General features: G+C 43.4%; 1 protein-coding gene across 1 annotated transcript in view; it reads left to right on the top strand.

Annotated features, from left to right (window-relative positions):
* Positions 1-24000, top strand: part of LOC308315984 (cadherin-4-like) — a 219800-nt gene that overhangs the window by 96940 nt on the left and 98860 nt on the right. The window lies entirely within an intron of this gene.

Raw genomic sequence — 24000 nt, forward strand, 5'->3', positions numbered from 1 at the left:
GGGAATCAATGGTGCTGCTCAGTGGAACCTGACAGTGTTTAATGATTAGATGAAACATTCAGACCCCCGCTATGAGGATACAGCCATGCTGATTCGTGATTACATCCAGTGCACATGAATATACTGTGCACGCACACACGCACGCACGCACACGAAACCATTGCACAGTTCACCTCTCAGCCTTGATTGATGACTCAAACATGACATCAAGGGTATGCACAGCGAAGAGATTGGAAGCTAAACTAATAACAGATAGATGTAGAGAGCGAACAATCTATTGATCCCTGCTGTGTGGGAAGGTGGAAAAAAATAAGGCAGACTCAATTTATCCATCTCCTTGATGAGCAGACAAACGACTCCAGCCATTCCATTCCAGAGACATGCTATGATCCATGGTTTGTTAATTGTGCTGCTTTCTCATTTCAGCTTGTAAAGCATGATGGAAGATTAATCATATAAGCCAACATCTTAAAATCTTTCAACATTTCAAGCATGCATCTCTAATCCGTTTTTTTCCTACTTATATTGACCCCAAGAATAGTTTGTAGTCAATGGCGGTCAAAGATTTTTGAGCATAAGTATAGGCTAGCGATATGCATAGCTCCACTCTATACTATGGGGGCTTCTGGGGAAACTGGAATGACCGCTTGACCGGTCATTTGGGATCACTATAAAAAAATGTATGTTATTTTAGTCCGGACTTGTCCTTATCCTTCCCTGTGCCTAACTTGCCATGTACGACAGCCTGCTGCATGTGTGCAGTGGAGTGTGTGTTGGAGTGCAGGGAAGTGCATATAGCTGTGACAGTGGCACGGTGTTTGTGTTTATGTGTTTGAATGCTAATGTGGAAGTTGCAAGTGACAGGGGCAGCAGTCGGGTCAACAAGCTGCCCGTCTGCCAGAGTGAAAGGGTTCATGCCAGACCTTGGCCCCTTCCCTCACAGTTAGCCACACATGCTAATTTACCCATCAACTTACACAGATGGCAGAGAAATGTATACACACTTTCTACACATTCTCTTTGCGTACACGTGCGTGCGTGAACACATCTCTCTGCCTCCAGCTATCACATCCTTATTCCTTTCACTGCTTAACCCTCGTGTGGAAATGCCTCTACTCGGTGAATCCCCCCCCAAACAAACTTAATTGAAATGCATTAATGCATGCATACTTCTGCCAGTGTGTCTGGCCCCACTCTCCACCCCCACTGCAGCTGTAATAGCATACAGTATGTGTGAACACACGGCTATCGGATCCTTCATCACTAGGTGTGGCTCGTGCTCCACCGGATCACTGCACTGAGGGCCATGATTAGTTTGACCTATTCAGCTGCTGAATGTGAGAGGGGTCATCGTCAAACCCCCTCCTACCTATATCTATACCCACAGTTAGGTAATAGGGTCCGGCCCTCGTAGCATTTAAATGCCAACCTCTCCATGCTCACTGCGGACCCCACACAACCAGCTTAACCGAAATCTCTGTTACGAGAAGGCAGTTGTGGCAAGTGTCATCACCTGTACACACGAAGCAATATGTTGCCTGCAACAAGCTCCGCCGTGAAAGGCTCTCCATCATCGCACATGATGATGTTTTAGCCAGAATAAACCTTGTAACTAGAGCTATTGAGTGCAGGCCAGACATAGAGATAAAGACACTGCCGGACAAATTAAAGGCACCCACGTCTCTGAATCATTAAATAATGTCATAAAGAAACTAGAAATGGAAAGCGAGTGCCGAGTGGACTCATCAGTTGGCATTTAAATAATATACAATGGTAAATGTGCCTTTTATTAAGTGCCTTTATCCAAAGTGTTTTACAATGTGCATTAGAATGAGCCGTTATAGCGGTTCAATGACTTGCTCAAGGACACTGCGTCACTATAGCATGGGGTGAGCCGGGGATTGAACAGGAAACCTTACGAGTCCCAAGTGGCTGCTCTACCTTCTGAACCATTGCCGCAATATTAAGGAATATGAGGGGTTACATTTTGACTGAGTTTTGAGACCTTTCGATTACAGATTACTGAAGGAGGTTGAGTATACTGTACCTACAGTATAGGAAATAGATGGGAGTACATCACAAACATTCCGCCATTGGTTGAGCGCCTCCAATAGTACCATAAATACTCCATGTCATGTATAATATCGAGCGTAGCGATAATTCAGGTAGGCACGGCAGGCAGGAGGTTAATGCATTTATGCACCCACATCAGTCTTAAACCCCACTCATCTCCCTTCATTCCCTTGAATGAAATAGGTCACTGAATTCATGCAATAAGAAATAAATCAAAATGTAATAGGTACAGAGCATAAAAATAATAGCGGAGGGGATTGCTATGTCAATCCCTACTTAAAGTTAATGTATGAAAGAAAAGGATCCCAGGTTCTGTAGAAGTTGCTCATCGTCTATTTGATTTTTCCTAAGTGGAGAAAGGTTGACAAATCTCTCACCCATGATATGACACACAGGGAGGGTTAGGGCTCTTCCAGTGGAGTAATATGCGACGTCTGGCTATGAGGGAGGCAATTAAATCAACCGCATCAGCCTGGAATCTATTAAATATGCCTCCTACAGGAGACACACCGAAGATGGCTATTAGAGTGTGTGTGTGTGTGGGCTGGGACTGAGTGTGTCAAAAAATATTTCCAAAAAGAGGCGAGCTCTGGACAAGAGTAGAAGGTGTGTGTGTGTGTGTGTGTGTGTGTGTGTGTGTGTGTGTGTGTGTGTGTGTGTGTGTGTGTGTGTGTGTGTGTGTGTGTGTGTGTGTGTGTGTGTGTGTGTGTGTGTGTGTGTGTGTGTGTGTGTGTGTGTGTGTGTGTGTGTGGCACCTGTTACATGAGTCGTTTGTTTCTGGAAATAGTCTGCTGAGCTTAGCTTTAGTGTAATGAATCCTATGAACCACTTTCAATTGAATAAGGCACATATGGTGTGTAGTTGATCCTAGACAGCACATCAGTCCCAAGTTCATCCTCCCATGTGCCCCTCAACCTGAGGAGAGAACTTGTATTATAAGTGCATTATAGATTGATGGAATGCTAAACATGGAATCTGATGCGGACGTTATGGTATAATAGGGTTTTCTCAGGTACACTGGGGAATGGCTTGCCTTGAATTGAGTGCTTGCAAAATTGTGTATTTGAAAAAATCTGAAGAAACGAATGTTTAGATTTTTCAGTTTGGTGGTGAGACCTCAGAGAGAGCTAAATATCCCGTCACTGTATAGATCCCTAAAAGAGACAAGGCCCTTCTCCTTCCACTCATTGTACTGTAGGTTTAATCCACTCCCTTCATTCTCAATATTATCTGCACAATGCTTGTGCAGATAATATGTATACGTACAGTAGTATCACAGGAGCAGAGTCACACCGCCAAACTGAATGCAATAGCAATGTAATGAATGGATAAGTCTGATAAAAGTGTCTGACTATTAAGCAACCAAAAGTCTCCTTGCAACACAAGAACATTCAAATGAAACCGTTTATACCGGATGGGGTGTTGCCAGGTGTCTGTTAGATTAGTTGCTAATCAAGTCTGGCTGTTCCTCAGATGTGTTTGATGTCACCCAGGAAGAACAGGCAAACTCACGAGGTCAACGACTCCCTGTCATGTTTGAAAAACATGTGATTGTCCTCGTGCTCCCTGCTCTGAGTCACTGTACGGCCTTATATACAGTATATCTTCATCTGTTTACTGACAAGGCGTCACAGCCTGAGCACATGCTACAAGCACATGCTATGCACATGCTGGGCTGGCAGTGCTATAGGGAGGTGGGTGGCATATTGCACCCAGCAGGACTCCTATGTCTGCCTGCTCAGCCCGAGGGAGCCCGGCCAGCTTGGATTGTCTCAGCAGGGTCGAACAGGAGGGTTCAGGAGAGGAGGGTCGGAAATGGAAGGGAAGACACGGTACATCAGTCTCTACACAGGAGTACATAGCTATTACCTGAGAGATAGAGAGAGAGGGGGGGGGGGGGGGGGTGGGCAGAGAGCCATGAAGAGTTGAACGGACTTGTTCACAGGCTGACACACATGGCATTGAAACCATGAGACATGCATATGCTTCTCAATGACTCGTACCGTAACTCTGTATGGCCGCCATACACATACAGTATGATGCAGAGTTTACACCCTAGATTTATACGGTCTTCTTTTTCTTTTTTTCGTGGACGAGGATGCTTTTCAACTTTTCAAACAGCTGCTCAATTGTAAGTAAGTACTGTATGTAGCATATATCTTTACGAAGACCCATAATGAGATATGCACATTAAACAGTGTCACCCTCCACTGGCTCTACAGTTGCGCTAATTAGGCTGGTTTTCTCTTTCTGCAGTTTTTGACTCGCCAGATACTCAAAGACATGTCACCACCACAGTAACGGTAGATGGGTACTATATGACTCCCCCTCCCTGATAAACAACCAATTCTGATTGGTTGGTATATGAACCAATCGCCGAAGACTGCCACTTTGGCAACAACGCCCATCCCAGAAACGGCTGCCGTGGGATGGGCTTTCACTGTCAGGCTACATTACGGCATGTATTCATTGAATTTATACGGTACTTATAAATAGGCCCATATCCCTTTCTAAGATCTAACATCTGAGAAAAAAAGGCCTATAGGATCTAGGGTTTATTCTCCCCCATCCATGGTGAGATCCCACAACAGATGGCTTGGAGTTCTGGAAGGAACCAGCTCCTATACTACGACCTGAAGTTCCAGCTCAGGGAATGTATTACTGAGTCCTGCTCAGTGGGAGACCGTATCTAGTGTAGAATGTAGTAGCCAAAATAAACTATCATCTGACATGTACCTGTGTGTGTGTGTGTGTGTGTGTGTGTGTGTGTGTGTGTGTGTGTGTGTGTGTGTGTGTGTGTGTGTGTGTGTGTGTGTGTGTGTGTGTGTGTGTGTGTGTGCGTGCGCGCACTGTATTGGAAGCTTGGGCGCCGCACGTCTGTGGCAATGCGATCTGAGTACGAGAGACACACACACAAACCGTACATTTTTAACGAAGGCAGGCATATGAACAAAGGCAGGGGGAGGGGTTACTTGGGTTGTGGAAAGCCAGTGTAAGGTGAAGGAAGAGAAGAAAAACCTAAGACGTGTCCTTTTTTACAGTTTATGTGGCGTTCCAAATCTGGATAAGGACGAACGGAGAGGAGTAGGGAGAAGATGTTAGTATACGTGTGTGTGTATACGTGTGTGTGTGTGTGTGTACATGTGTGTACGCTTGTGTGTGTGTGCGTGCATGTGTGCGTGCGTGCGTGCGTGGGGGTTTTTGGTGTGGCCGCAGAGTGAAAGGTCTGCGCGAGTTTTATGATATTTTATCCTTCTGGGATTATGCCTCCTGTTGGTGGTGTGAAATGTTAGAATTAGGAGTTTATATTATGAAGTTAGTGGAGCATGATGTACAGTACAATATGAACCCACTGTTGACATATACCGTAATAATACTTTTACGTTGGTACACTCCTAATTAGCAGGGACTTTCACCATAGTAAATGCTGCATTCATGGTCTGGACAGAGAGCACTTTTTACAGCACGTGCCTGCTTTTAGGGCCTCTTTTTGGAAGAGAGCTTTATCTCTCACTAGTCACTAGGAATGTAGCCTCGATAACCAGGCTTTCATTTCGTCTCTAGGAATGTAACAATACATATATTGTAAACCGCTTTAAATAGATTCAAACAGGCCTGGACTGGCACATCTAAATTAGATTTATTTTTTATTTACCAACTGTCCGCATTGATTGACTGTGTCACGATCCGTGACGTCTTCTGCTGTGTTCTAGTGTTCCTTGTTCCTAGCTTGTGTGTTTTAGTGTTGTGCTCTTTTATTTTGTAGTGTTTGTTGCCCTGGTTTCCTTTGTGGTTATATGGTTACCTGTCTTGTCTCACCTGTGATTATTAGTTTGCTCCACCTGTGTCTTGTTAGTCTCTTAGCCAATCCCTGTCTTGATTTTGAGTTATGTTCACCTGTGCCCTGTTTTCCTTGTGTGTATTCATAGCCCTGGTTTGTTGAGTTCTTTGTCAGTTCATTGTTTGAACACACACATGAAGTGTGATGTTGCCTTGTATCCTGGATTTTGGAATAAACCCTCTAGCATTGATACTTCTCTGCACCTCCCTGTTCTGCACTTGGGTCCTACCTTATTGATTCACACCGTGACAGACTGAGATTTAACATCACATTAGGGCACTGCCAGGAGCAGCAACAACTGAGGCTATGTTTAGGTAAGAAACAAGTTTAAGTCTTATTTAATGCAGGACAACTTGTAATGATAACATTAGCAATTTACAAACAAGTTTGGCATTCAGACATTTCGGGGCCTCAGGTCTTAATTGTACGGGTTCGGTTCTGGTATGTCACTGACCTTTCTTTACGGGTCCTGCCAGCAACTGGGCCGGAATATTGCGTTTGTACATACAGTCATACATACAACATACATACTGTACATACATACATACATGCATACATACATACATGTATAACAAATTACTAACTGTAACACCCACTGGTCTTAATGAAAGAAGTTGATTTTTATCTCTTTCTGTTCTTTTATCTGTCCAATCAATAAATGGTTTCCAGGCCTTGCTGTGAACTTTTACTCCTTTATGGTTTTAGGTTGTTTTATTACTGTCTATTTTTATATCCATTTCACCCTTGGGTTTTAGAAGACATTTCGGACATTGGTTTAGGTATGCGGTCTAGCTTAACTTGGACTCAGGGGGGTGGACGCCTCTGCCTTGCATAGTCCCCAGTGAATAGGCATTTTGCCCTTCACTGGTAACCTTATTTTGGATTTGTTTTAAATATATGAAGGTTTTGTGGGCTGGGCTTTTTACTAAAAAGCCCCCCCTTTTAAATACTACACACATACATACATACATACCTACATACATACATTTCAGACGTTTTAGCAGTTTTTAAGGACCCACTTTTAGGCCAGTGCACCAGAGCAAGCTTTTGCCTTTTTTTTAAACTCCACCCATTTTAACCAAATACATACATACACACACATACATACACTATACATTTTTTTATTCCTATTTTGGCCTTAGGAGACAAACAACTTAATTTCTTTAATTTGTACAATTTTAGTTGTTTTATCCTTTCTGTAAATAATAAAAAATATACTAAACAAAACACAGGGGTCCACCTCCTGCTGCGCAAGTGCCTCCTAAAGCTCTGCTTTCTGTGCCACTTCTAACCATTTTACACAGAAATCAGAATAACAAAATCACAGAACTACAGAAGTTCCCTCTCTTCAGCCCATTTGCCCTGGAGAGACAGACATGGCACCTAATAAGCGAGGTAGACCCAGATTGATTATGCAACACAAATCAGGTCTCAACCATCAATAGTTAATGTGAAAGAAAAAGTAAACACCACCTAAGCCACTGTGGCCCTTTGCCACGGGGCCACGCAGACTCTGCACACCTTACCTCCACATGCAGAAGTTCTCCATATGGAAATGGAATGCTCGTTAGGTAGAAAGTAGAAGTTCACGCAAACAGCATGACCTTGTGTGCACCATGCGTCAGCGTGGACTCGCTTGCTAAAAGATGACAGCAGAGAGAGGCAATTAGAACGAAGACTGCTGCTGGGATGTGTTGCTGTGTGGATTGATCTCCTGTGTCAGTTTTGCTGTGCATTTCCACTCCTCTCAGAGAAATTCAGTGAATTCCTCTGTTAACGTTTCAAGCTATAAAATGTTGAAGGGGATCATGCTTCCAGCCATGGACCACATGCAGTTCATTTTTTTGCTTTTTGTGCACGCAGACCCTTTCTTTCCCTTGTGTACTGTATATACCACCGTTCCGGCGTTCCCTTTGTTGTTGTTTTTGTACGTGTGTTGCGGGGGAGTTGAGGTATGTGTGTCGGATGTTGACGTGGGATTTAGCAATTCCCAGAGTTCAGAACTCTTCATCCAATTTAAACAACTATTGAGACAGAGAGAGACCATGCATCTATGCCTATGCCTGGTTGTCTATATGCTTGTCTTTGGGCTCTCTCTCTCTCTCTCAACCCTAGAGACTCTTCTCTGCTCATTTCTGGAGACACGTACTGGTGCCCCAGAGACGGCTAACTTGGTACAAACAACATCTGTCCAAAAGAAGAATCGCATCTATAATCAATCCCGAGAGAACCAACAGTGAAACCAAGAACTTTCCGTGACTTTGTAGCTCAGACTTGACTTTACGGATTCATCTTTTTTGTTGTGAATTGTGATAATAATTGTTCTGCCTTGGCATGCAGGCATAATAGATCATTTGATATGATGCTATTTGAGCAGTTGTTTCGATGCTAATGGTTCTATATCCACTCCCTGCAGTGTACTGTATGAGACGGAGACGTGTTCTTTTAGTCATAACTATTCCAGGTGACTTTATTTCCGTTCCATTACCCCCTGCCAAGATCAGAACAGAGAGCTGTGTCAGACAGGCCCCCAAAACACTTCCACCCGACAGGTACAAATCAAACAGCGGCTTCATAGGAGGAGCAACACGTGCCTCTCTGCTGCTGTATGTGGAGGAAGACGGTGTTCACATACTGTAGGTGCAGGATTTGGTTTTTCCACCGCAGGCTTTCAGGCATATGGATTTATGTTTCAATGCAGAAAACAGAGTTGGAAGGTATCCCTGCCAGATTAAAACATCTGTCTCTCGCTCTCTCTACATGTCAATCCCGTTCCTCTGTACTTTGTGTGTGTGTGTGTGTGTGTGTGAGAGAGAGAGAGAGAGAGAGAGAGAGAGAGAGAAAAAGAGAGCTAGTCTTCTCACAGTTCACTCTATCAGTGGGTAGTGATGCTTGTGCTCAGCTCCCAGCCAGGGGAGGCCAATTAAAGCCATCAGGAAGCGTGATGGGAGCTGAGCTGCTCTCGGAGCCCCTGGAGCTTGGAGAGAAGTGGTTTTGCAGTTCCACTGTCCTCCTGGATACAATCTGCACTGCCTGCAGATACATATATGAGCAGCTTCATGGGACCGTTAGGGGGCATGTGCATTACTGGATCATAGGAATAATGTTGCTGATATTTTTTTTTTACTCAAGTGACATATTATGCTGTGCTATATTGTACTAAACAATATTAGTTTAGGCTACATTTGTTGAAACAAATCTGATTGTAACAGCACCTCCGATTGACATCAAACAAGATTAATGGAAATCGTTTCCTCAACTCAACAGGAAAACAGAAAAGTAATTACACTTTCATTTTTCCTGCAGTAACACATACGAGGCAATTGATATGCCCAACACTTTTGCATGCCGGATGTGCCTGATTGTACTCCTCTTATAACTGCAACACTACTGTAGATTATGAGATCAATGGAAGAGCCTCAAACCTTGAAGCTTCTGAACAGAGGACCATGCTAGGCTATAATAGAAAAAACGAAACACGCATCCATGGCCTTCCCAGTGGGCATTATTATTTTACGACCACCCTGCAAGTCTTCGACATGAATACTTGGTAGTCAGTGATGCTCATCCATGCTTTGGGGCTGTGGTTTGGCAGAGAGGCCAGAGATTCCAGGGAGGGCTTGTTAAAAAATAGAAGACATAATGGAATAGAATAACATTTAATACAAGACACCAAAATATCAACTTCCTTGCCTCCCCTCCATCCCCTCACATCCTCCCCTGAGGAGCAGAGCCAATAGGAAGAGAGCCTGCTCCATTGTGTGTGCTCAGTACGTGATAAACTAGTGCTAGTAGGCTACTAAGATAAAGACCCAAGTGTATTAAAGCACCCGCCCCCTCTCTCTCTCTCTCTCTCTCTCTCTCTCTCTCTCTCTCTCTCTCTCTCTCTCTCTCCTGGGGAGATGACAGTGAACTCCAGCGATGCAGCTACAGGCAATTTTCACCATCGCTGATTGCTCTTCCTCTTAAGTCATTCAGTCAGAGGCCAGCCTCACTGCCACTGTCTGTCCCGACTGTCCGTCTGTGAGCGCACGCACGGACGCACACACACACACACACACACACACACACACACACACACACACACACACTGCCATATCTTCTGCTGATTGCTTTTAAGGAAATCCCCATTCCCCATTTTTTCTTAACACATTGTGTCTCCTACAATGCAAGGCCTCATCACCTCCATTATCCTACTCAAACATCCTCATCACTCGTTCATCTCTGTCTCCTGATCTCCTCATTGCTCTCATTCACTTCCTTTCTCTCCTGCATCCTGTCTCATCATCTCTCTCAAGCACAGAGTCAATCTGCTTCCTCCGTCCCTCCTTCCGTCTGATCTCTCTCTGACTCCTCTGTGTTTTGAGCTCCCTGAGCAGCGAGAGTCACTGATGTTGGGTAATGTGTAAATCATTAAGCAAATATCCATGGGATTGGTATTTAAAATATACTCAAAGGGACAGTATCCTAATAACTGTCTAACTATTTATTCAAAGTGAGTGACAGCCACAACACCAGAGGGAGCATCCACAACCTAGTACCCCCCACATTATGAACAGACATACATTTTCATTACTCTGCCACCACAATGTGGAATGCCCTGAAATCACCCATTAAAGGATGTGAATCAGGTTTCCTTCTAAACAATCAGAAGACCACAAGGGGAGGTAGATTTGAATTCCCATCAAAAAGACACTGCCACTGTTTTTCCCTGTTTGTCTGTTGATGACATGTATTAATGTGTTAATGAATTGATTACATTAATTGGAAGCAAAACACTGAACCCCTAATTACTCCTGATGTGCTGGTTGGTGCCTTGCATTGTTTCCGCCACCATCAGTGTATGAATGTGTGTGTGAATGGGTGAATGTAATGCAAAATCTATGTAAAGTGTACAGACAGACAGACAGACAGACGGTGGCAGATCTCTGGAGGTGAGATCTGGAGGTAATTTGAACAGGAATTATGGGAGCAAATTGTAGAACCCCCCCCTCTCTGTATCTCTTCCTCTTTTCATCTCAGATGTTCTCTCCTCTTCCTCGTTCCTCTGTGCCTCCTGTACTGGTAGTGACTCTGGAGACACTCTGACAGTGTGCCCTATATAATCCCAACATAAATTAGAACTAAAATCCCTACGTAAATTAGAACACAGAAGCCATTATTTAAGTCAACCCTTCCTCATGGTTCCAGTCCTGTGTGTGTACAGAACAAAGGACCACCCTCGTCCCCATCCCTCCCTCCTTGGCACAGAAGTAGAACAGAGCAAACCAAACAGAGATCAGAAGAGCCCGCAGAGACTGTCCCCTTGGTGCTATACTAAAGCAAGGTCAAGACATACAAAGACCTTATATTTAAAAGCAAGTAACATCCATACCCCTCGCAGTCATGGGACTGGTTGCAAAGACTATGGTATACCGTTAAGACACAGGGCCGAAAAAATGCCTTCTAAATCAGTCTCAACCTTTTTTGTGCCAAGGACTCTCGTGAAAGGTTTACACAGATGTTAATGTTTCTACAAAAGGACTGCTATGGCATGTCAATTGTGTTTATTACCTCTGGGTGAATTAGACAATGAGGGGTTGAGTTTAAACAGAGAAGTGTGTGAGAGAGAGAGAGAGAGAGAGAGAGAGAGAGAGAGAGAGCGCGCCACGGGAGGCCCCAAGTGGGTTTTCTACCCCACTAGTAATGATGTATAACTCCACAGTCTGCCCTTTAATTGGTGCTATTAATAACAGTTAAAGTTTTAATACCTATTTGTTAAAATTTGAACTTATTGCCACTTGCCAGGGCCTAATGTGAAACGAATTATGAATCTCATGGGCTAAGCTCCTTAGAGGCTATAAAAAGCCTCTGTGCATCAATTATTGATGTTCACTCCATCTGTAAGCTCTCATTCCTAAAATATTTGCTAAAAAGGAAATAGCCCAAGCCCAAGGTTTCTTTTATTTTTCTAGAAATGTGTCGATAGAAAGCTGTAATGGAGCTCTTCCCTTGCTTGTTATTAGCCTGTGGACCTGATGGGATTTCCTGCCTAAATTGGTGATGTGCTGTATAAAACATAAACGGACTAAGGAGGCCGATTGAGAGGAGTGCAGAATGGTATACGCAGCAGCATAATTTGGCTTTTTAGATCATCAAAGTTCCATCCGCTGCAGATAAACGGGCTGTGCTTATCTCCTGAAGAAGGCAGAGTCATGTGGAAGCACACAGATTTGAGGAAAGCTCCCATCCCCTGTTATTGGAATTCATTATCATTCAAAGATTATTTAACCCTTTGGCTCTTGTGGGGAGAAATTTTCCGTCAGACACACAATACGTTTCACAATAGATGTAGTCAACGGTGTCAATAGAAGTGACTATATGGAAACAACTTCAGTCCCTTCAAAAGTGGAAGGGAGCAAAATCTCTGAGTTGTGGTCCAAGCAAATCAGGGGGGAAGTTCAAAGCACATGGAAAGGCGCTATTTTCAATTAATGTTCCAACAAGAATAGTGATGGGTTTCAGTGATTTTGCTTAATTCAAATATCACTTATTTTTTTGTGTTGTTGTGATAATCCTCTCTACTATAGAGTGTGCTGAGGAGTTCCTCCCTGTCCCCAGTTAACCACTGGGGTCAAAAAGCCTTAGGTTTTGTTTTTGGCTAGGTGGCCCAGGCTTCATCCAATCAGGAGAGAGAGGGGCCTTCCGCCAATCACGATCGAGCGGGGGCGGGCCCACTGCAGTGCATGCATCATGTGCACATCTTGTTACCGGGGGGGTTTTCCAAATCACTGAATGCTCAATGCTCCTTTAAGTGGTATATAAAAGGATAAAAAAAATATCTTGTAACTCTGAGGACCACCTAGGGGTCCCGGACCCCCTGTGGAAGACCCATGCATTAGACTTTCTGCGTGTAGGGTGTTGCATAGCTTACACATGGCAGGCTGGCAACAGCAAACTTGTTTGGGACTTTGTTAAATTGTGAACTTATAAACAGGTTAATTATTTATTTGGAACGCACCCCCACATCTCTACCCCCTCTCTCATTATCTCTCTCTCTCTCTCTCTCTCTCTCTCTCTCTCTCATTCTCTCTATCTCTCTCTCTCTCGCTCTCTCACCTCAGCTCATACATTACACAGTTTTCCGAGAGGAATACCCCCTCCTTGCGACCTTGTAAGCAGTCTAATGAAAAAGTGAAATTATCCCAAATAAATGAGAAGCCGTTAAAGCAGTTTTTAGTAGCAGTAGTAGTTTTGCATCCTGTACACAAACGGAATGGAGTGTTCAGTGAGCTGTGAGTGCTTAAATAAGATCAGTACTGTAAACACAGCTAATGTATCTTCACAATGCAAAGGGAATCTATTACACTACGTGGGGGAGACTGTGATCATACCATGACGGTAGTCGGTATACATCCAATTAGTGCCTCAGCATGAACGCTCTGTTTAATTGATGTCAGGTTATGCAGGCGGACAAGGTCCGGCGAGCTACGTAGTATTAACAGACTATTTTGATTGCTTGATTGAATCGTAAATACTGATTCATTTTGAGTCGTATAATGTTAATTTAACTTAATGACGGAGAATCCTTTTGATTCAAAAGTGAATCACTTCACATCACAAGTGTTGGTTATGAATTATTAATCATTTCATAACATGCTCATAAAGAATATGAAGCAATAACTTTTTATACTCATACATATTTCAGGTCAGCACTCGAGTGTAAAGGACAATTAAGCTTTATGAAGAAACATTCCTTTGATCCACCAGATCTACTAAATGAATAGGCTATTGGACATGAGCGATATATCCCAGAGATTAGCTGCTCAGCACGCAGTAAAATCATGTCCCCTTTGGGGACGGCATTTGTGAGTATTTGTTAAAACATTAAGTGATCCCCTCGACAATTAAACAACATTAATCCAGTGTTTATTATAAATAAACATGCACATGTCCCTCACTTATTGTCATGAATAATGTATGAATGCAATAATGAGCGATAGACTACTGGTTCCTTTGTAGTGTATGAAACAGCTGAAGTGTACAAAGGCAGAGCATGCATACAGATCAAGATCATCTGGAAACAGGCTTTAGCTCTCCGCGTGTGTGTCTGTGCGTGCGTGCGTGCGTGCATGCGTGTGTGGGGGCGGTTTGAGTATATGGGTTGGTGTATGCGTGCATGCGTACATGCATGACAGATGCATGTACGTGTATGTGTATATACAGTGTGTGTGTGTGTTACGTGATAAAGGGCAGCATCATTGACTGTCTCCTGCGGCGTGAGCTCGTTATCAACCCAAACAGATGTGTTGTTCGGCCGGGTGCCACCTGTCTTTGTCTATTGCAATATGCAGAAAGTTAATTACTCTCAGCTCAAAGAAGTCACTTTGTCTCCTCCTTTGCTCACCGCAGTTGGGCACTTGGCTGACACAAGACTCAATTCCTATCAATATGTCTGCCACTAATCTTCCATTAGTGGCAGATGACCCCTGCAGCATCACCACCCACATAGTCTCTCAAGACAGATTGTTGACTCACGTCAACTTTCCAGGAAAAAACAGGGGGCGCTCAGATTGCCACCCACATGCTATACCTTCCATGCAGCTGATGCGTTTCATCTCTCTCTCTCTCTCTCTCTCTCTCTCTCTCTCTCTCTCTCCATCTCTCCCTCTCCCTCTCTTGTGCTTGAGCGTTATAACAGCTGAAATAAAAGAAAGTCCCGTTGGTGTCTTGTGATTTGCATCCTGTGCTTTGAGCTTTACAAAGTCCGGACCTGTTTATTGGTTGTTGTTGGGGTTTTTTTTTTTACCTCACAGGAGGCGTTTATTATACAACATAGTGTAGAGGAATACGTTCAGAGAGAGATAGAGGGAGAGAGATAGAGAGAGAGGTTTGAAAGAGAGGAGGAGCAGATGATTTCCCCAGCTGTCGCTCTTGCTTTAGAGCGTAAACATAATATTGGTTCTCACCTACTGGTGTTTGTTGCTGCCCCAGTTCAACCCTCGACATTACGATGGAGCACAGCACGGCCCACGCAGCTTCTGGCGTGGCAGTTTGACTCATCCCACCGAGACGAGTGGAGAAGTCAGTCACACCGTCCTGTTGATTGTTATCTTACTGCCTTTTTCTTTTTCTTTTTACTGTGTTGAGAAATTCAGCTAGAGGGTTGATGGTGGGCCGACTGAACATGTATTTAAATCTAATTTTCGCATTTCCTAAGGGGCCTGTGAGGTAAACAAAATCCTAATCTGGTTACCCTTTCATCAGCTTTCATTTTTCATGTCTTATTTGTGTCATTATGGTAATTCCAGTGACAGATTTCCAGTGTGTTGTGCTGACGCCGAGAATTCAGGAGAGTTTTTACCTAGGATTATTGACAATATTGCTTGTTTGGCGCTGTTGATAATGTGATTTTGCTAATGACGGTGGTAATTGCAGTGGGATATGGAGAGAGTGCTGGCCTGGTTTGTTGCTGAGCTTGTAAAGTAATGGCTGAACATGCACCTGCCATCTCCAGACATCCTCATTAAAGAGAAGAGATCCCAACATAGTTCCCCTAGGCTCACTCATGTCTTTGTCTGATCATGTTTTAAGTTTTAAGGTGCTTAAAGAACAGTAGACAGCAGACTCTCTGTGCGGTTTTGTATTCATACTGTAGTCTGACGTAGTGACGCATACTCTATAATGCAGTGCTTCTCATCCTTTTCAGGCTGTGAGCCCCCCCAAATGATCAAAATATCATTACTATGAAATTGTGCATTTCAGTCAGTCAGTCAGTCAGTCAGTCAGTCAGTCACATCAAACCCTGTACACTCAAGACACCCTCCATATATGGGTAGTACAGAATTCATTCCATATGTTGATCTGACATGCCAAAGCGCCAGCAGTCTGCTGTCACCTCAGCAGATGCGTGCTCGCTTCTCGCCCTCAGGCGTCTTACTGGTTTAATGACTATGAATTGGCCTTTACAGACATGCTGACACACATGCATGAATATGCTATAGACATACGTTTGATCCTCTACTGATGACCGCCAGTGCCGTCGCCATCTCCATCTCATCCAAAGCCACTGCAATGTACTTGAATGAGGTGTGTGTGTGTGTGTGTGTGTGTGTGTGTGTGTGTGTGTGTGTGTGTGTGTGTGTGTGTGTGTGTGTGTGTGTGTGTGTGTGTGTGTGTGTGTGTGTGTGTGTGTGTGTGTGTGTGTGTGTGTGTGTGTGTGTGTGTGTGTGTGTGTGTGTGCGCGCGCGTGCGCGTGAGAGGTGATACATACATGAACACTTGTCAATCGCTTGCAAAACATATATGTATAATGGAAACAGAAAGGTGAATTTAACCACCCAACACTAATTAGTTCTTTCAAGTTGACCTGCATCCTGGTGTGTTGACCGCCACCCGCCATTGTCACCTTCCGCGCTGCGCTCTTTAGCATCTCTCCCCTCCGACACCGCCCCGTTTTCACTGGCCTCCTCATCTGTCAGTTCTTTACCTCTGATCCTCCTCTTTCCGCCATCAACCCGCCCTTCTAGATATCGTTTCTTCTCTTTGATTTCCTATTTCAAGCGCGGAAGGGAAAGGTTAGCTGCCAGAATGGTTAGTCGATTAGCCCTGGTGTGGGCAGTTTGAGGCCTGCCAAATGACCTCTAAGGTTACACAGAAAGACAGAATGAAACGTGGATGAAAGAGCACAAGATGACATTTCTCTCTCTCTCTCTCTCTCTCTCTCTCTCTCTCTCTCTCTGCGAAGTTATATCTCTGTAAATGTGTTCTTTGTGTTATTGTGTTTTGTCGTTGCTGTTTCTTCTTTGTCTTTCTGCGGTTGTTCTTCCCTTGACATCTCAAGACGATTAAGTTGTGGAACAAATACATTTCTCTCTCTGTGGTTGAGCACTAATGTTAGCAGCAGTATTGCTTTTCAACATTCCTCTGGTGCCCGAAATGCACTTTATTCTCTGCTTCTCAGGGACTCGAAATACCCAGGGATCTTTCTTCATCCATTGCCTCATGCTGAATTTCCTTTGCATATTTCATGTAAGGAAATAGTCAGAGATTAAGGCAAGAGGATTTCACAAAGAACAGCCTGATTCCAGTCTCTTCTCAGGGATCAGAGATCAAGACAGTTTTCTTCATAACCTTGAAAACCCAGGGAGGCCAAGAGTGTGAGATGGTGTAGTGGATGACACAAATGTATAGCAAGTTAAGGGTAATTTGTGTGTGTGTGTGTGTGTGTGTGTGTGTGTGTGTGTGTGTGTGTGTGTGTGTGTGTGTGTGTGTGTGTGTGTGTGTGTGTGTGTGTGTGTGTGTGTGTGTGTGTGCGTTAATTGTTGCAACAATGAAGCCATATAGTACAAAACAACCCTCAACAACAACAAAGACTGTCTTACAACTCTGACCAAAACCCAGCCCCAATAGAGGATAGGCCAAAAAAAGGCAAATAACCGCAAAAGACCGCAAAACAAATCTAAAAAATTATGCCCACGCGTGTGCATGTGCACTGCACGAGCGTGCATGCGTGAAAGTCCCCCCCCCCCCCCCCCCCCCACACACACACACACTATCAGCTTCTAGCTATAGGGGAAACACTGTGATGTGATTTACAGAGCTGTGTATTGGCATGGAGAAACCCTGCAGTATAATTAACACCTCACCTCCTGTCTGAGTCCATTCTGTCCAGACGTGGCATGGCAACAGGAGCCTTGTCCTCTTCCCTTCTCTGCTCCAGAACCATTCCACAGTGTCCACACCTCCAAAAATGATCGACACATCTAATATTGACCATTTCTTTTGCATGAAAGTGCCCAAATAGACCATAATGGGGCTCTCTTATATAATTATATGCTGTTCTTCAATTTCAGTCTCGTCCCCTTTTATCTTTGGCCTTCTCTCCCCACACACCTTATTTAAATTCATTATACGTAGATCTATCTTTTTTGCTATTTTATCTCATTGGTGCAATGTCGAGGATCCAAAACCCAAGAATATACCCAATATGCTCCTGTATATAATGGGATGTAACAATACAATCCTTGAATCTTGAATCTACATCATTTCCATGTTCCATGTCACATTACAATTCGCATTACACATAACATTACAATTCTGCGTCTGTTTTAACATTACGTTTCTTGTACCTTTCTTTTTCTTCATCCTTCCACTCCTCTATCTTCGTGTGTACCTATACTTACTCTGATGTCATCAAGTCTCATGTGACCTGTGCACCGTGAACACTGCACCGGCCGACTCGGCACACCGTGTCGTGTCCCACTGATAAAATACAATTACCTCAATAACATCACCAAGCCTTGTCTCACACCTCGAGCCATGGTGGCAGTTTGACTGGCAGAAACCAACAGATGGAACCCTATACATAATACTATACTAGTACTACTAGTACTAAAGAAAATAGCAATACTGGTGCATGCAACATATTCAGGTTTTCATTAACGTTGAGGTCAACTCCAAATATACAGTACTTTGTACAAATGTACTTTACTGCTTGTATTTAACTAGCCTGTATAGAAAACATTTGAAATGTGTTTTGGGAAAGTGTGTCTTGACAGTGGTAAAAACACTGTCCAAAGTGTGTGTTGAAAGTGGTAGAAGCTCTCTCTGCAGACGTGTAATTACGGAGTTACAGTAGCTGAAGTCCACTTGTCTCTTATCTCTTCTACTGGGAAAGCTGCAACATGAATGGACCCTGCTGCTGCTGTCCAGCCTCTACAGCAGGCTCCAGTACTATCGCTAATAGACTCGCTCTTCTCTCTGCTTCACTCTTCGCTTTGCTCTCTTGGTGGGGGTGTGCACTTCTCAGTAGGAAGTAATACTGAAATGGACTTTGAATGTTGTGCTTGTGCTTGCATTTTCCTGCATGTTGAGGTCAAGCAATGGATGTAAAAACATGCTTTTTGGTTTCCATCTCAGGCCAGATAGGTTCTCTCTGGGTTCAGAGAGAGAGAGAGAGAGAGGGGGGTGGGGAGGGGGGGGGGGGGGGGGGAGAGCATCTCTGTGTTATTCTTGGATATCATTTCAAACAGTTTCATCATGATAATGTCTGTAGCTATAGTAGCAAAACAATTACAACCCAACTTTCATTGATGTGACATTATAGAGGTTTTCTGTGATTGCATTGACAAGCTCCTGAACTCAGTAGGGCGGTTTTCCATTGCTGTATAAGGCTATCATAAAATACATTTCTATTATCCATATATTTTGTGACATATTGAGTCTTTTGCATAGTCGTCATATTCCTAGAATTAGCCAAGGAGGTAGTATATGGTTAATTGAATCCCTATGCAGAATATTTTGAGAAATAGTGCATAAAGACAATTACAGTAAGATTGCAGATTGTGTTATTCGCTGTTCTTTCCTTTTGGTGTGTGTGTGTGTGTGTGTGTGTGTGTGTGTGTGTGTGTGTGTGTGTGTGTGTGTGTGTGTGTGTGTGTGTGTGTGTGTGTGTGTGTGTGTGTGTGTGTGTGTGTGTGTGTGTGTGTGATAGAGAGAGAGAGATCATAATATGTTCTTGCACCTTACAAGATGTAGCTGACTGGCTAGCCCTGTAAGGTTTTCACACTCATTTCAAGGAACATTTTCATTAAATGGTATAATAATATGATTTCCTCAAACGTGCGGTGGGTACAGATGGTAGAGGAGTAGCGAGGACGTGACATACTGCTTTGACATCCATCTGACATCTGTCGTCATTTAAGATGTCCATATTGGATATGTCATTTATCCACTGATAGTACAAGGATTTGGACAGCAGAAAAGCCCCCTTCATCTGATATACCACAAGAGAATACTGTGGACAATTCTGAGGTGAAGTTGGCCCAGTCCTTGCTGATATTTGACTTGAACATGGTAATTTTCCTAGACTGTATATACTGTATACACATAGACCGTAGGTCGCAGTTTACTATGAAAACCTGCACGAGGCGTCTCGTGACACGCTCCATATACGGCCAATACAGAATTTATTCCATATGTTGATCTGACCTCATCAAACCCTGTACAGTGTACACTCAAGACACGGTCCATATTTGACCAGTACAGAATTAATTCCATTATCAAATGTTGATCTCGCCTCATCAAACCCTGTACACTCAAGACACGCTATATATATATTTTTTTTTTATAGTGTGTACATTTTCCTAATGAAAATGTTACCTAACTTCAAAGGCAACCAAGCCTTTTACTATCCACTGCATATTCATTTTCATGATAACGTTATGCTAAGCCATGCATATCTTCCATGAACCGCAGATCTCAAAGTGCTCCAGACAGCAGTCCTGCCTGCACTGTGTTTGCAACTAAACAATTTGCTGTGCGTTAAACCGCTGAATGGGCAAAATGTGATATTAAAGTTATCTTGCTGCCTAATTGAAGCCTGTACCCTGGCAGCTTGTATTTATGCTGGATATGGATGTGCTGGCTATAGGCGACAAGACACAAGACCCGCTGAGCGGGTTGAGCATCTAAATCAGTGGTTCTCTAACTTTTGTCTACGGACATCTACCTGACAATATTTTGTACCAGGGACCCCCATACAACAACACAAAACTCCACAACTACTACCGTTTTAGAGAGAATAAAAAAAGAAAGAGAGAAAGTTAATTGAAACCAAGAAAAGGGGGATGAGACAAATGCACGTTACACTTTTTCTCCAGAAATGCTGTCAAATAAATTGCCTGCCAGCTGATAATGTAATAACACAGCTGAACAAAGTGTTCTCTTCAAAGACATCACATATAGGAGGTGTGTGGGGGGGAAATGAATTGTCTTGTTTTGTCTTTATTTCCCTCCTTCTGCAGACAGTTGATGTCAGAAATGTCTCTCCTTAAGAAGGAAAGGCCTGTTCATACGTCTGTCTGTCTGTCTCTGTCTGTCTGTCTGTCTGTCTGTCTGTCTGTCTGTCTGCCTGCCTGCCTGCCTGCCATTGCATTCTGTTGAAGTGCATGTATAATGTTGGTTTGTCCTCCTCATTCAAAGTGTGTTAATGTCACCTCACCAGCCTTCCTGGGGCATAGAGAACACAATGATGGCCTTGTTTCATCAATGTTTGATCTTTTACTCACTGGCCTATAAGGGGTTTCTCATAATGTGAATGTAAATACCTCTTTCACTTGCTGCAGCAGAGCAGATTACAGATTAAACTAGAACTGCACTCTGCCGAGTGCATACTTGCTTGTTGCACACTAGTAGGCCATAAATGTCCTACTAGTGCGCAAGCAGAGCGTGCAAGTACTTTCGACCGCTACAAACCGCTACAAACTGTCAAATCTCAGTTTCTGCCTCTATGTATATGTCATTTGTAAGTTGATTAGCGGTATACTGTGGTTACTTTGCGCCCTATGCACCGTCCCAGCCTTTTCGATGCGTATGCACCGTCCCAGCAATGACTAATGACTAGACATACGTATACATATACATTATACTATATAGAGTATGTAGTTGTAATTTGATTAGCAGTATACTGTGGTTACTTGGTGCCAAAAAGTGACAGCCGTCTTTTTCAACCGTTTTTATGTGTATGCAAATCTGTGCCTGGTTTGCTGGGACCAGATTACACATTACGTCATCGTTGAGAGCTGGGACCAGAGTACATGGTGTGTGTATATGTATGACTAGCTCTCAGTGATGACGTAAGAGAAATGGTCATCTGTGTAATCTGTCCCAGCAGACCAGGCACAGATTTTATTTTTACTTGAAATTATTACTTGCGCGCTCTGCTTGCGCAAGTAATAAGAACGTTTTGTTATTTTGTCGTTTTCATTTTTGTGGGATGGATGAACTGGTTTAGTATACTATAGGCATTTATATGAGAGAGAGAGGGAGAGATAGAGATACTGTAGGCAATAATTGGTGAACAGGAGGAGAGTAGTAAAGTGGAGGGATAGAAGAGTGAGATTGAAAGCACACTGTCAGTAAAAAGAACTCTATAAAATTGAAAGGATAGAATGAGAATGATGATGATGATGGGAAGGAGGAAATGAGACACATTAAGAGTGAATGGTCTTAATAAATGGACTGAAGAGTTCTAGCGACACAGCAAAACAGAGCTACAAACTGGTAGATGTCGCAGCTTCCCGGTAGGCCTGCCCCTGGTTGTCAGAAGGTATGTTTATTCATATGAGACATTTGGAATTCTGGATGCATCACAAATTGCTCATGTGATCACAATGAGGCAAATCACAACCACTTTCAGAGACGGAGAAGGATGTCAACGAGAAAAATACTGAATAGAAAGAAGTTGCTTTGATGATGTTAAATAATGTCTCTTCCTCGGAATTGGTAACAGCCAACTACTGTAGATGCTTAATAATTAAGAGATGGGCATCCACACACATATATATATATATATATATATATATATATATAATACCCTCCGTCTTTCTTTCAATTATCCATAAAATGTGTATGTGAACCAGACGGCTGGTCCAGTTGTGACGTATTTCGACATTACTTGAGAGCACAATTGAAATAGTATCCTGAGTATACTGTAGCTGTGGTATAGTATTCATACATTTACCACAGGCGGAGCATTCAGAGAGTCTATTAACATAATTATAGGACAATACAATTGCACCATTAACAACTGATGTTTGTCAGAAGGCCTCCATATGTTTAGCCAAAGCAAAGAGGTAGCAGCATCGAGGCTGGTTTTGCTTATTAGAGCCCAGATGTATTATTCCATCGGGCCTTGACGTGGCTGGAGGAGATCTAAAGATGCTCTGTGCTGCTGGATGCATTCCAAACAATTAGTGGTGTGCACCCTGAACGCAGCCTTTTAGCGTCCATTTGATCCTGGCATTCAATCATTCTGCTTTTCCTTTTCACTCTTCTCATTATTGGTTAGCTTCTGATCTGTTGTTCGCTCTGTTCTCAACGCTACTGTGTCGCTCCACTACCAGCCGACTGAATGTAACTTCAAAGGCCTTCATTATGACTTAAGTAGCCGGAGGACAAGCTGAAATCTATAAAAATCACGTTTTACAGAGGAAGGAAATTGATTACGCCGTTAATCCCTTAGGACGTGTGAGAAAAGGGAGAGATAAGGCGCTGAGCTCATTTAGAGTATTTTGGTGTTGCCTTGACAGAAAATACAAGGTGAACATGCAGGGGTTGTTATTTAATTTTTCTGTAACGTCTATTTATTCAGTCTCTAAAGGCAGACAGCCAAACCAGCAGGAAGCAGTGTGTGACGGTGGCAGAAAGATGGAGGGACGGTGGTGAGACGCATCATTTGAAAGCCTACACGGGTTGTGCAAGGACGTGCTGTGATTGGCCAGTAGCCACTTTGGGAAACGCTCTCAGCAGAACATGATTTACTATTCTCTGCCTGTCTTGTCGCAACACCAACGGCCCTGAGTCGACTCAATCGAATTCGCAACATTCGGCTTGGCAACTCGCTTGCTTTATCTCGTTCGGTGGTGCCTCACGTGGCTCAAGTTAGCTTGAGACGGCAGGCGTTCATTGCGGTCAGAAATCTTATCGACCTTATCGACCAAAACATGCGTGCTGGTGTGCGTTCGTTCGTTCGTGTGAGAGAGAGAGAGAGAGAGAGAGAGAGAGAGAGAGGATGGTGTCAAATGATGGAGGTGATAGATAGATGGATATAGAATGAGCTGAGGCTGTGTTTGTCAGGTAAATGATGACATGCTAATGGTCATGAAGCTATAAAGCAGTGTGTGAAGTGTCTGTCCCAGCAGACTGGAGGCTTGAGCTGCACTAAGAATAACGTCTGTGGAATGGTTATGGTCGCCATTACAGTACAACCAACGCCTCTGCATCTTTAACAAGGATCATTGTACAGAGAAAGATGACCCAGGAGACAGCTACTGTACATCACTCTCTCTCTGTGTGCGTGTGCGTGTGCGTGTGTGTGTGTGTGTGTGTGCGTGTGCGTGTGCGCGTATGTATGTCCTCACAATGTTTAGGCATACTAGATTAGTATGCTCTTTATGTCTGAAATCAAATAACGCATACTTTATGGTTGTACAAGTGGTTCTATGAGCGCACATGGGAGGGAGACTGTGGTCCATGTTTGCTAAAAGGACACTGTCATGACATCTTAAATAACATGTGACAGAGTTCTGCAGGCCCACAATCTG

This window comes from Protomyctophum bolini, assembly GCF_963924005.1.
Source record: "Protomyctophum bolini genome assembly, chromosome: 5".
In the NCBI taxonomy this organism is placed as follows: Eukaryota; Metazoa; Chordata; class Actinopteri; order Myctophiformes; family Myctophidae; genus Protomyctophum; species Protomyctophum bolini.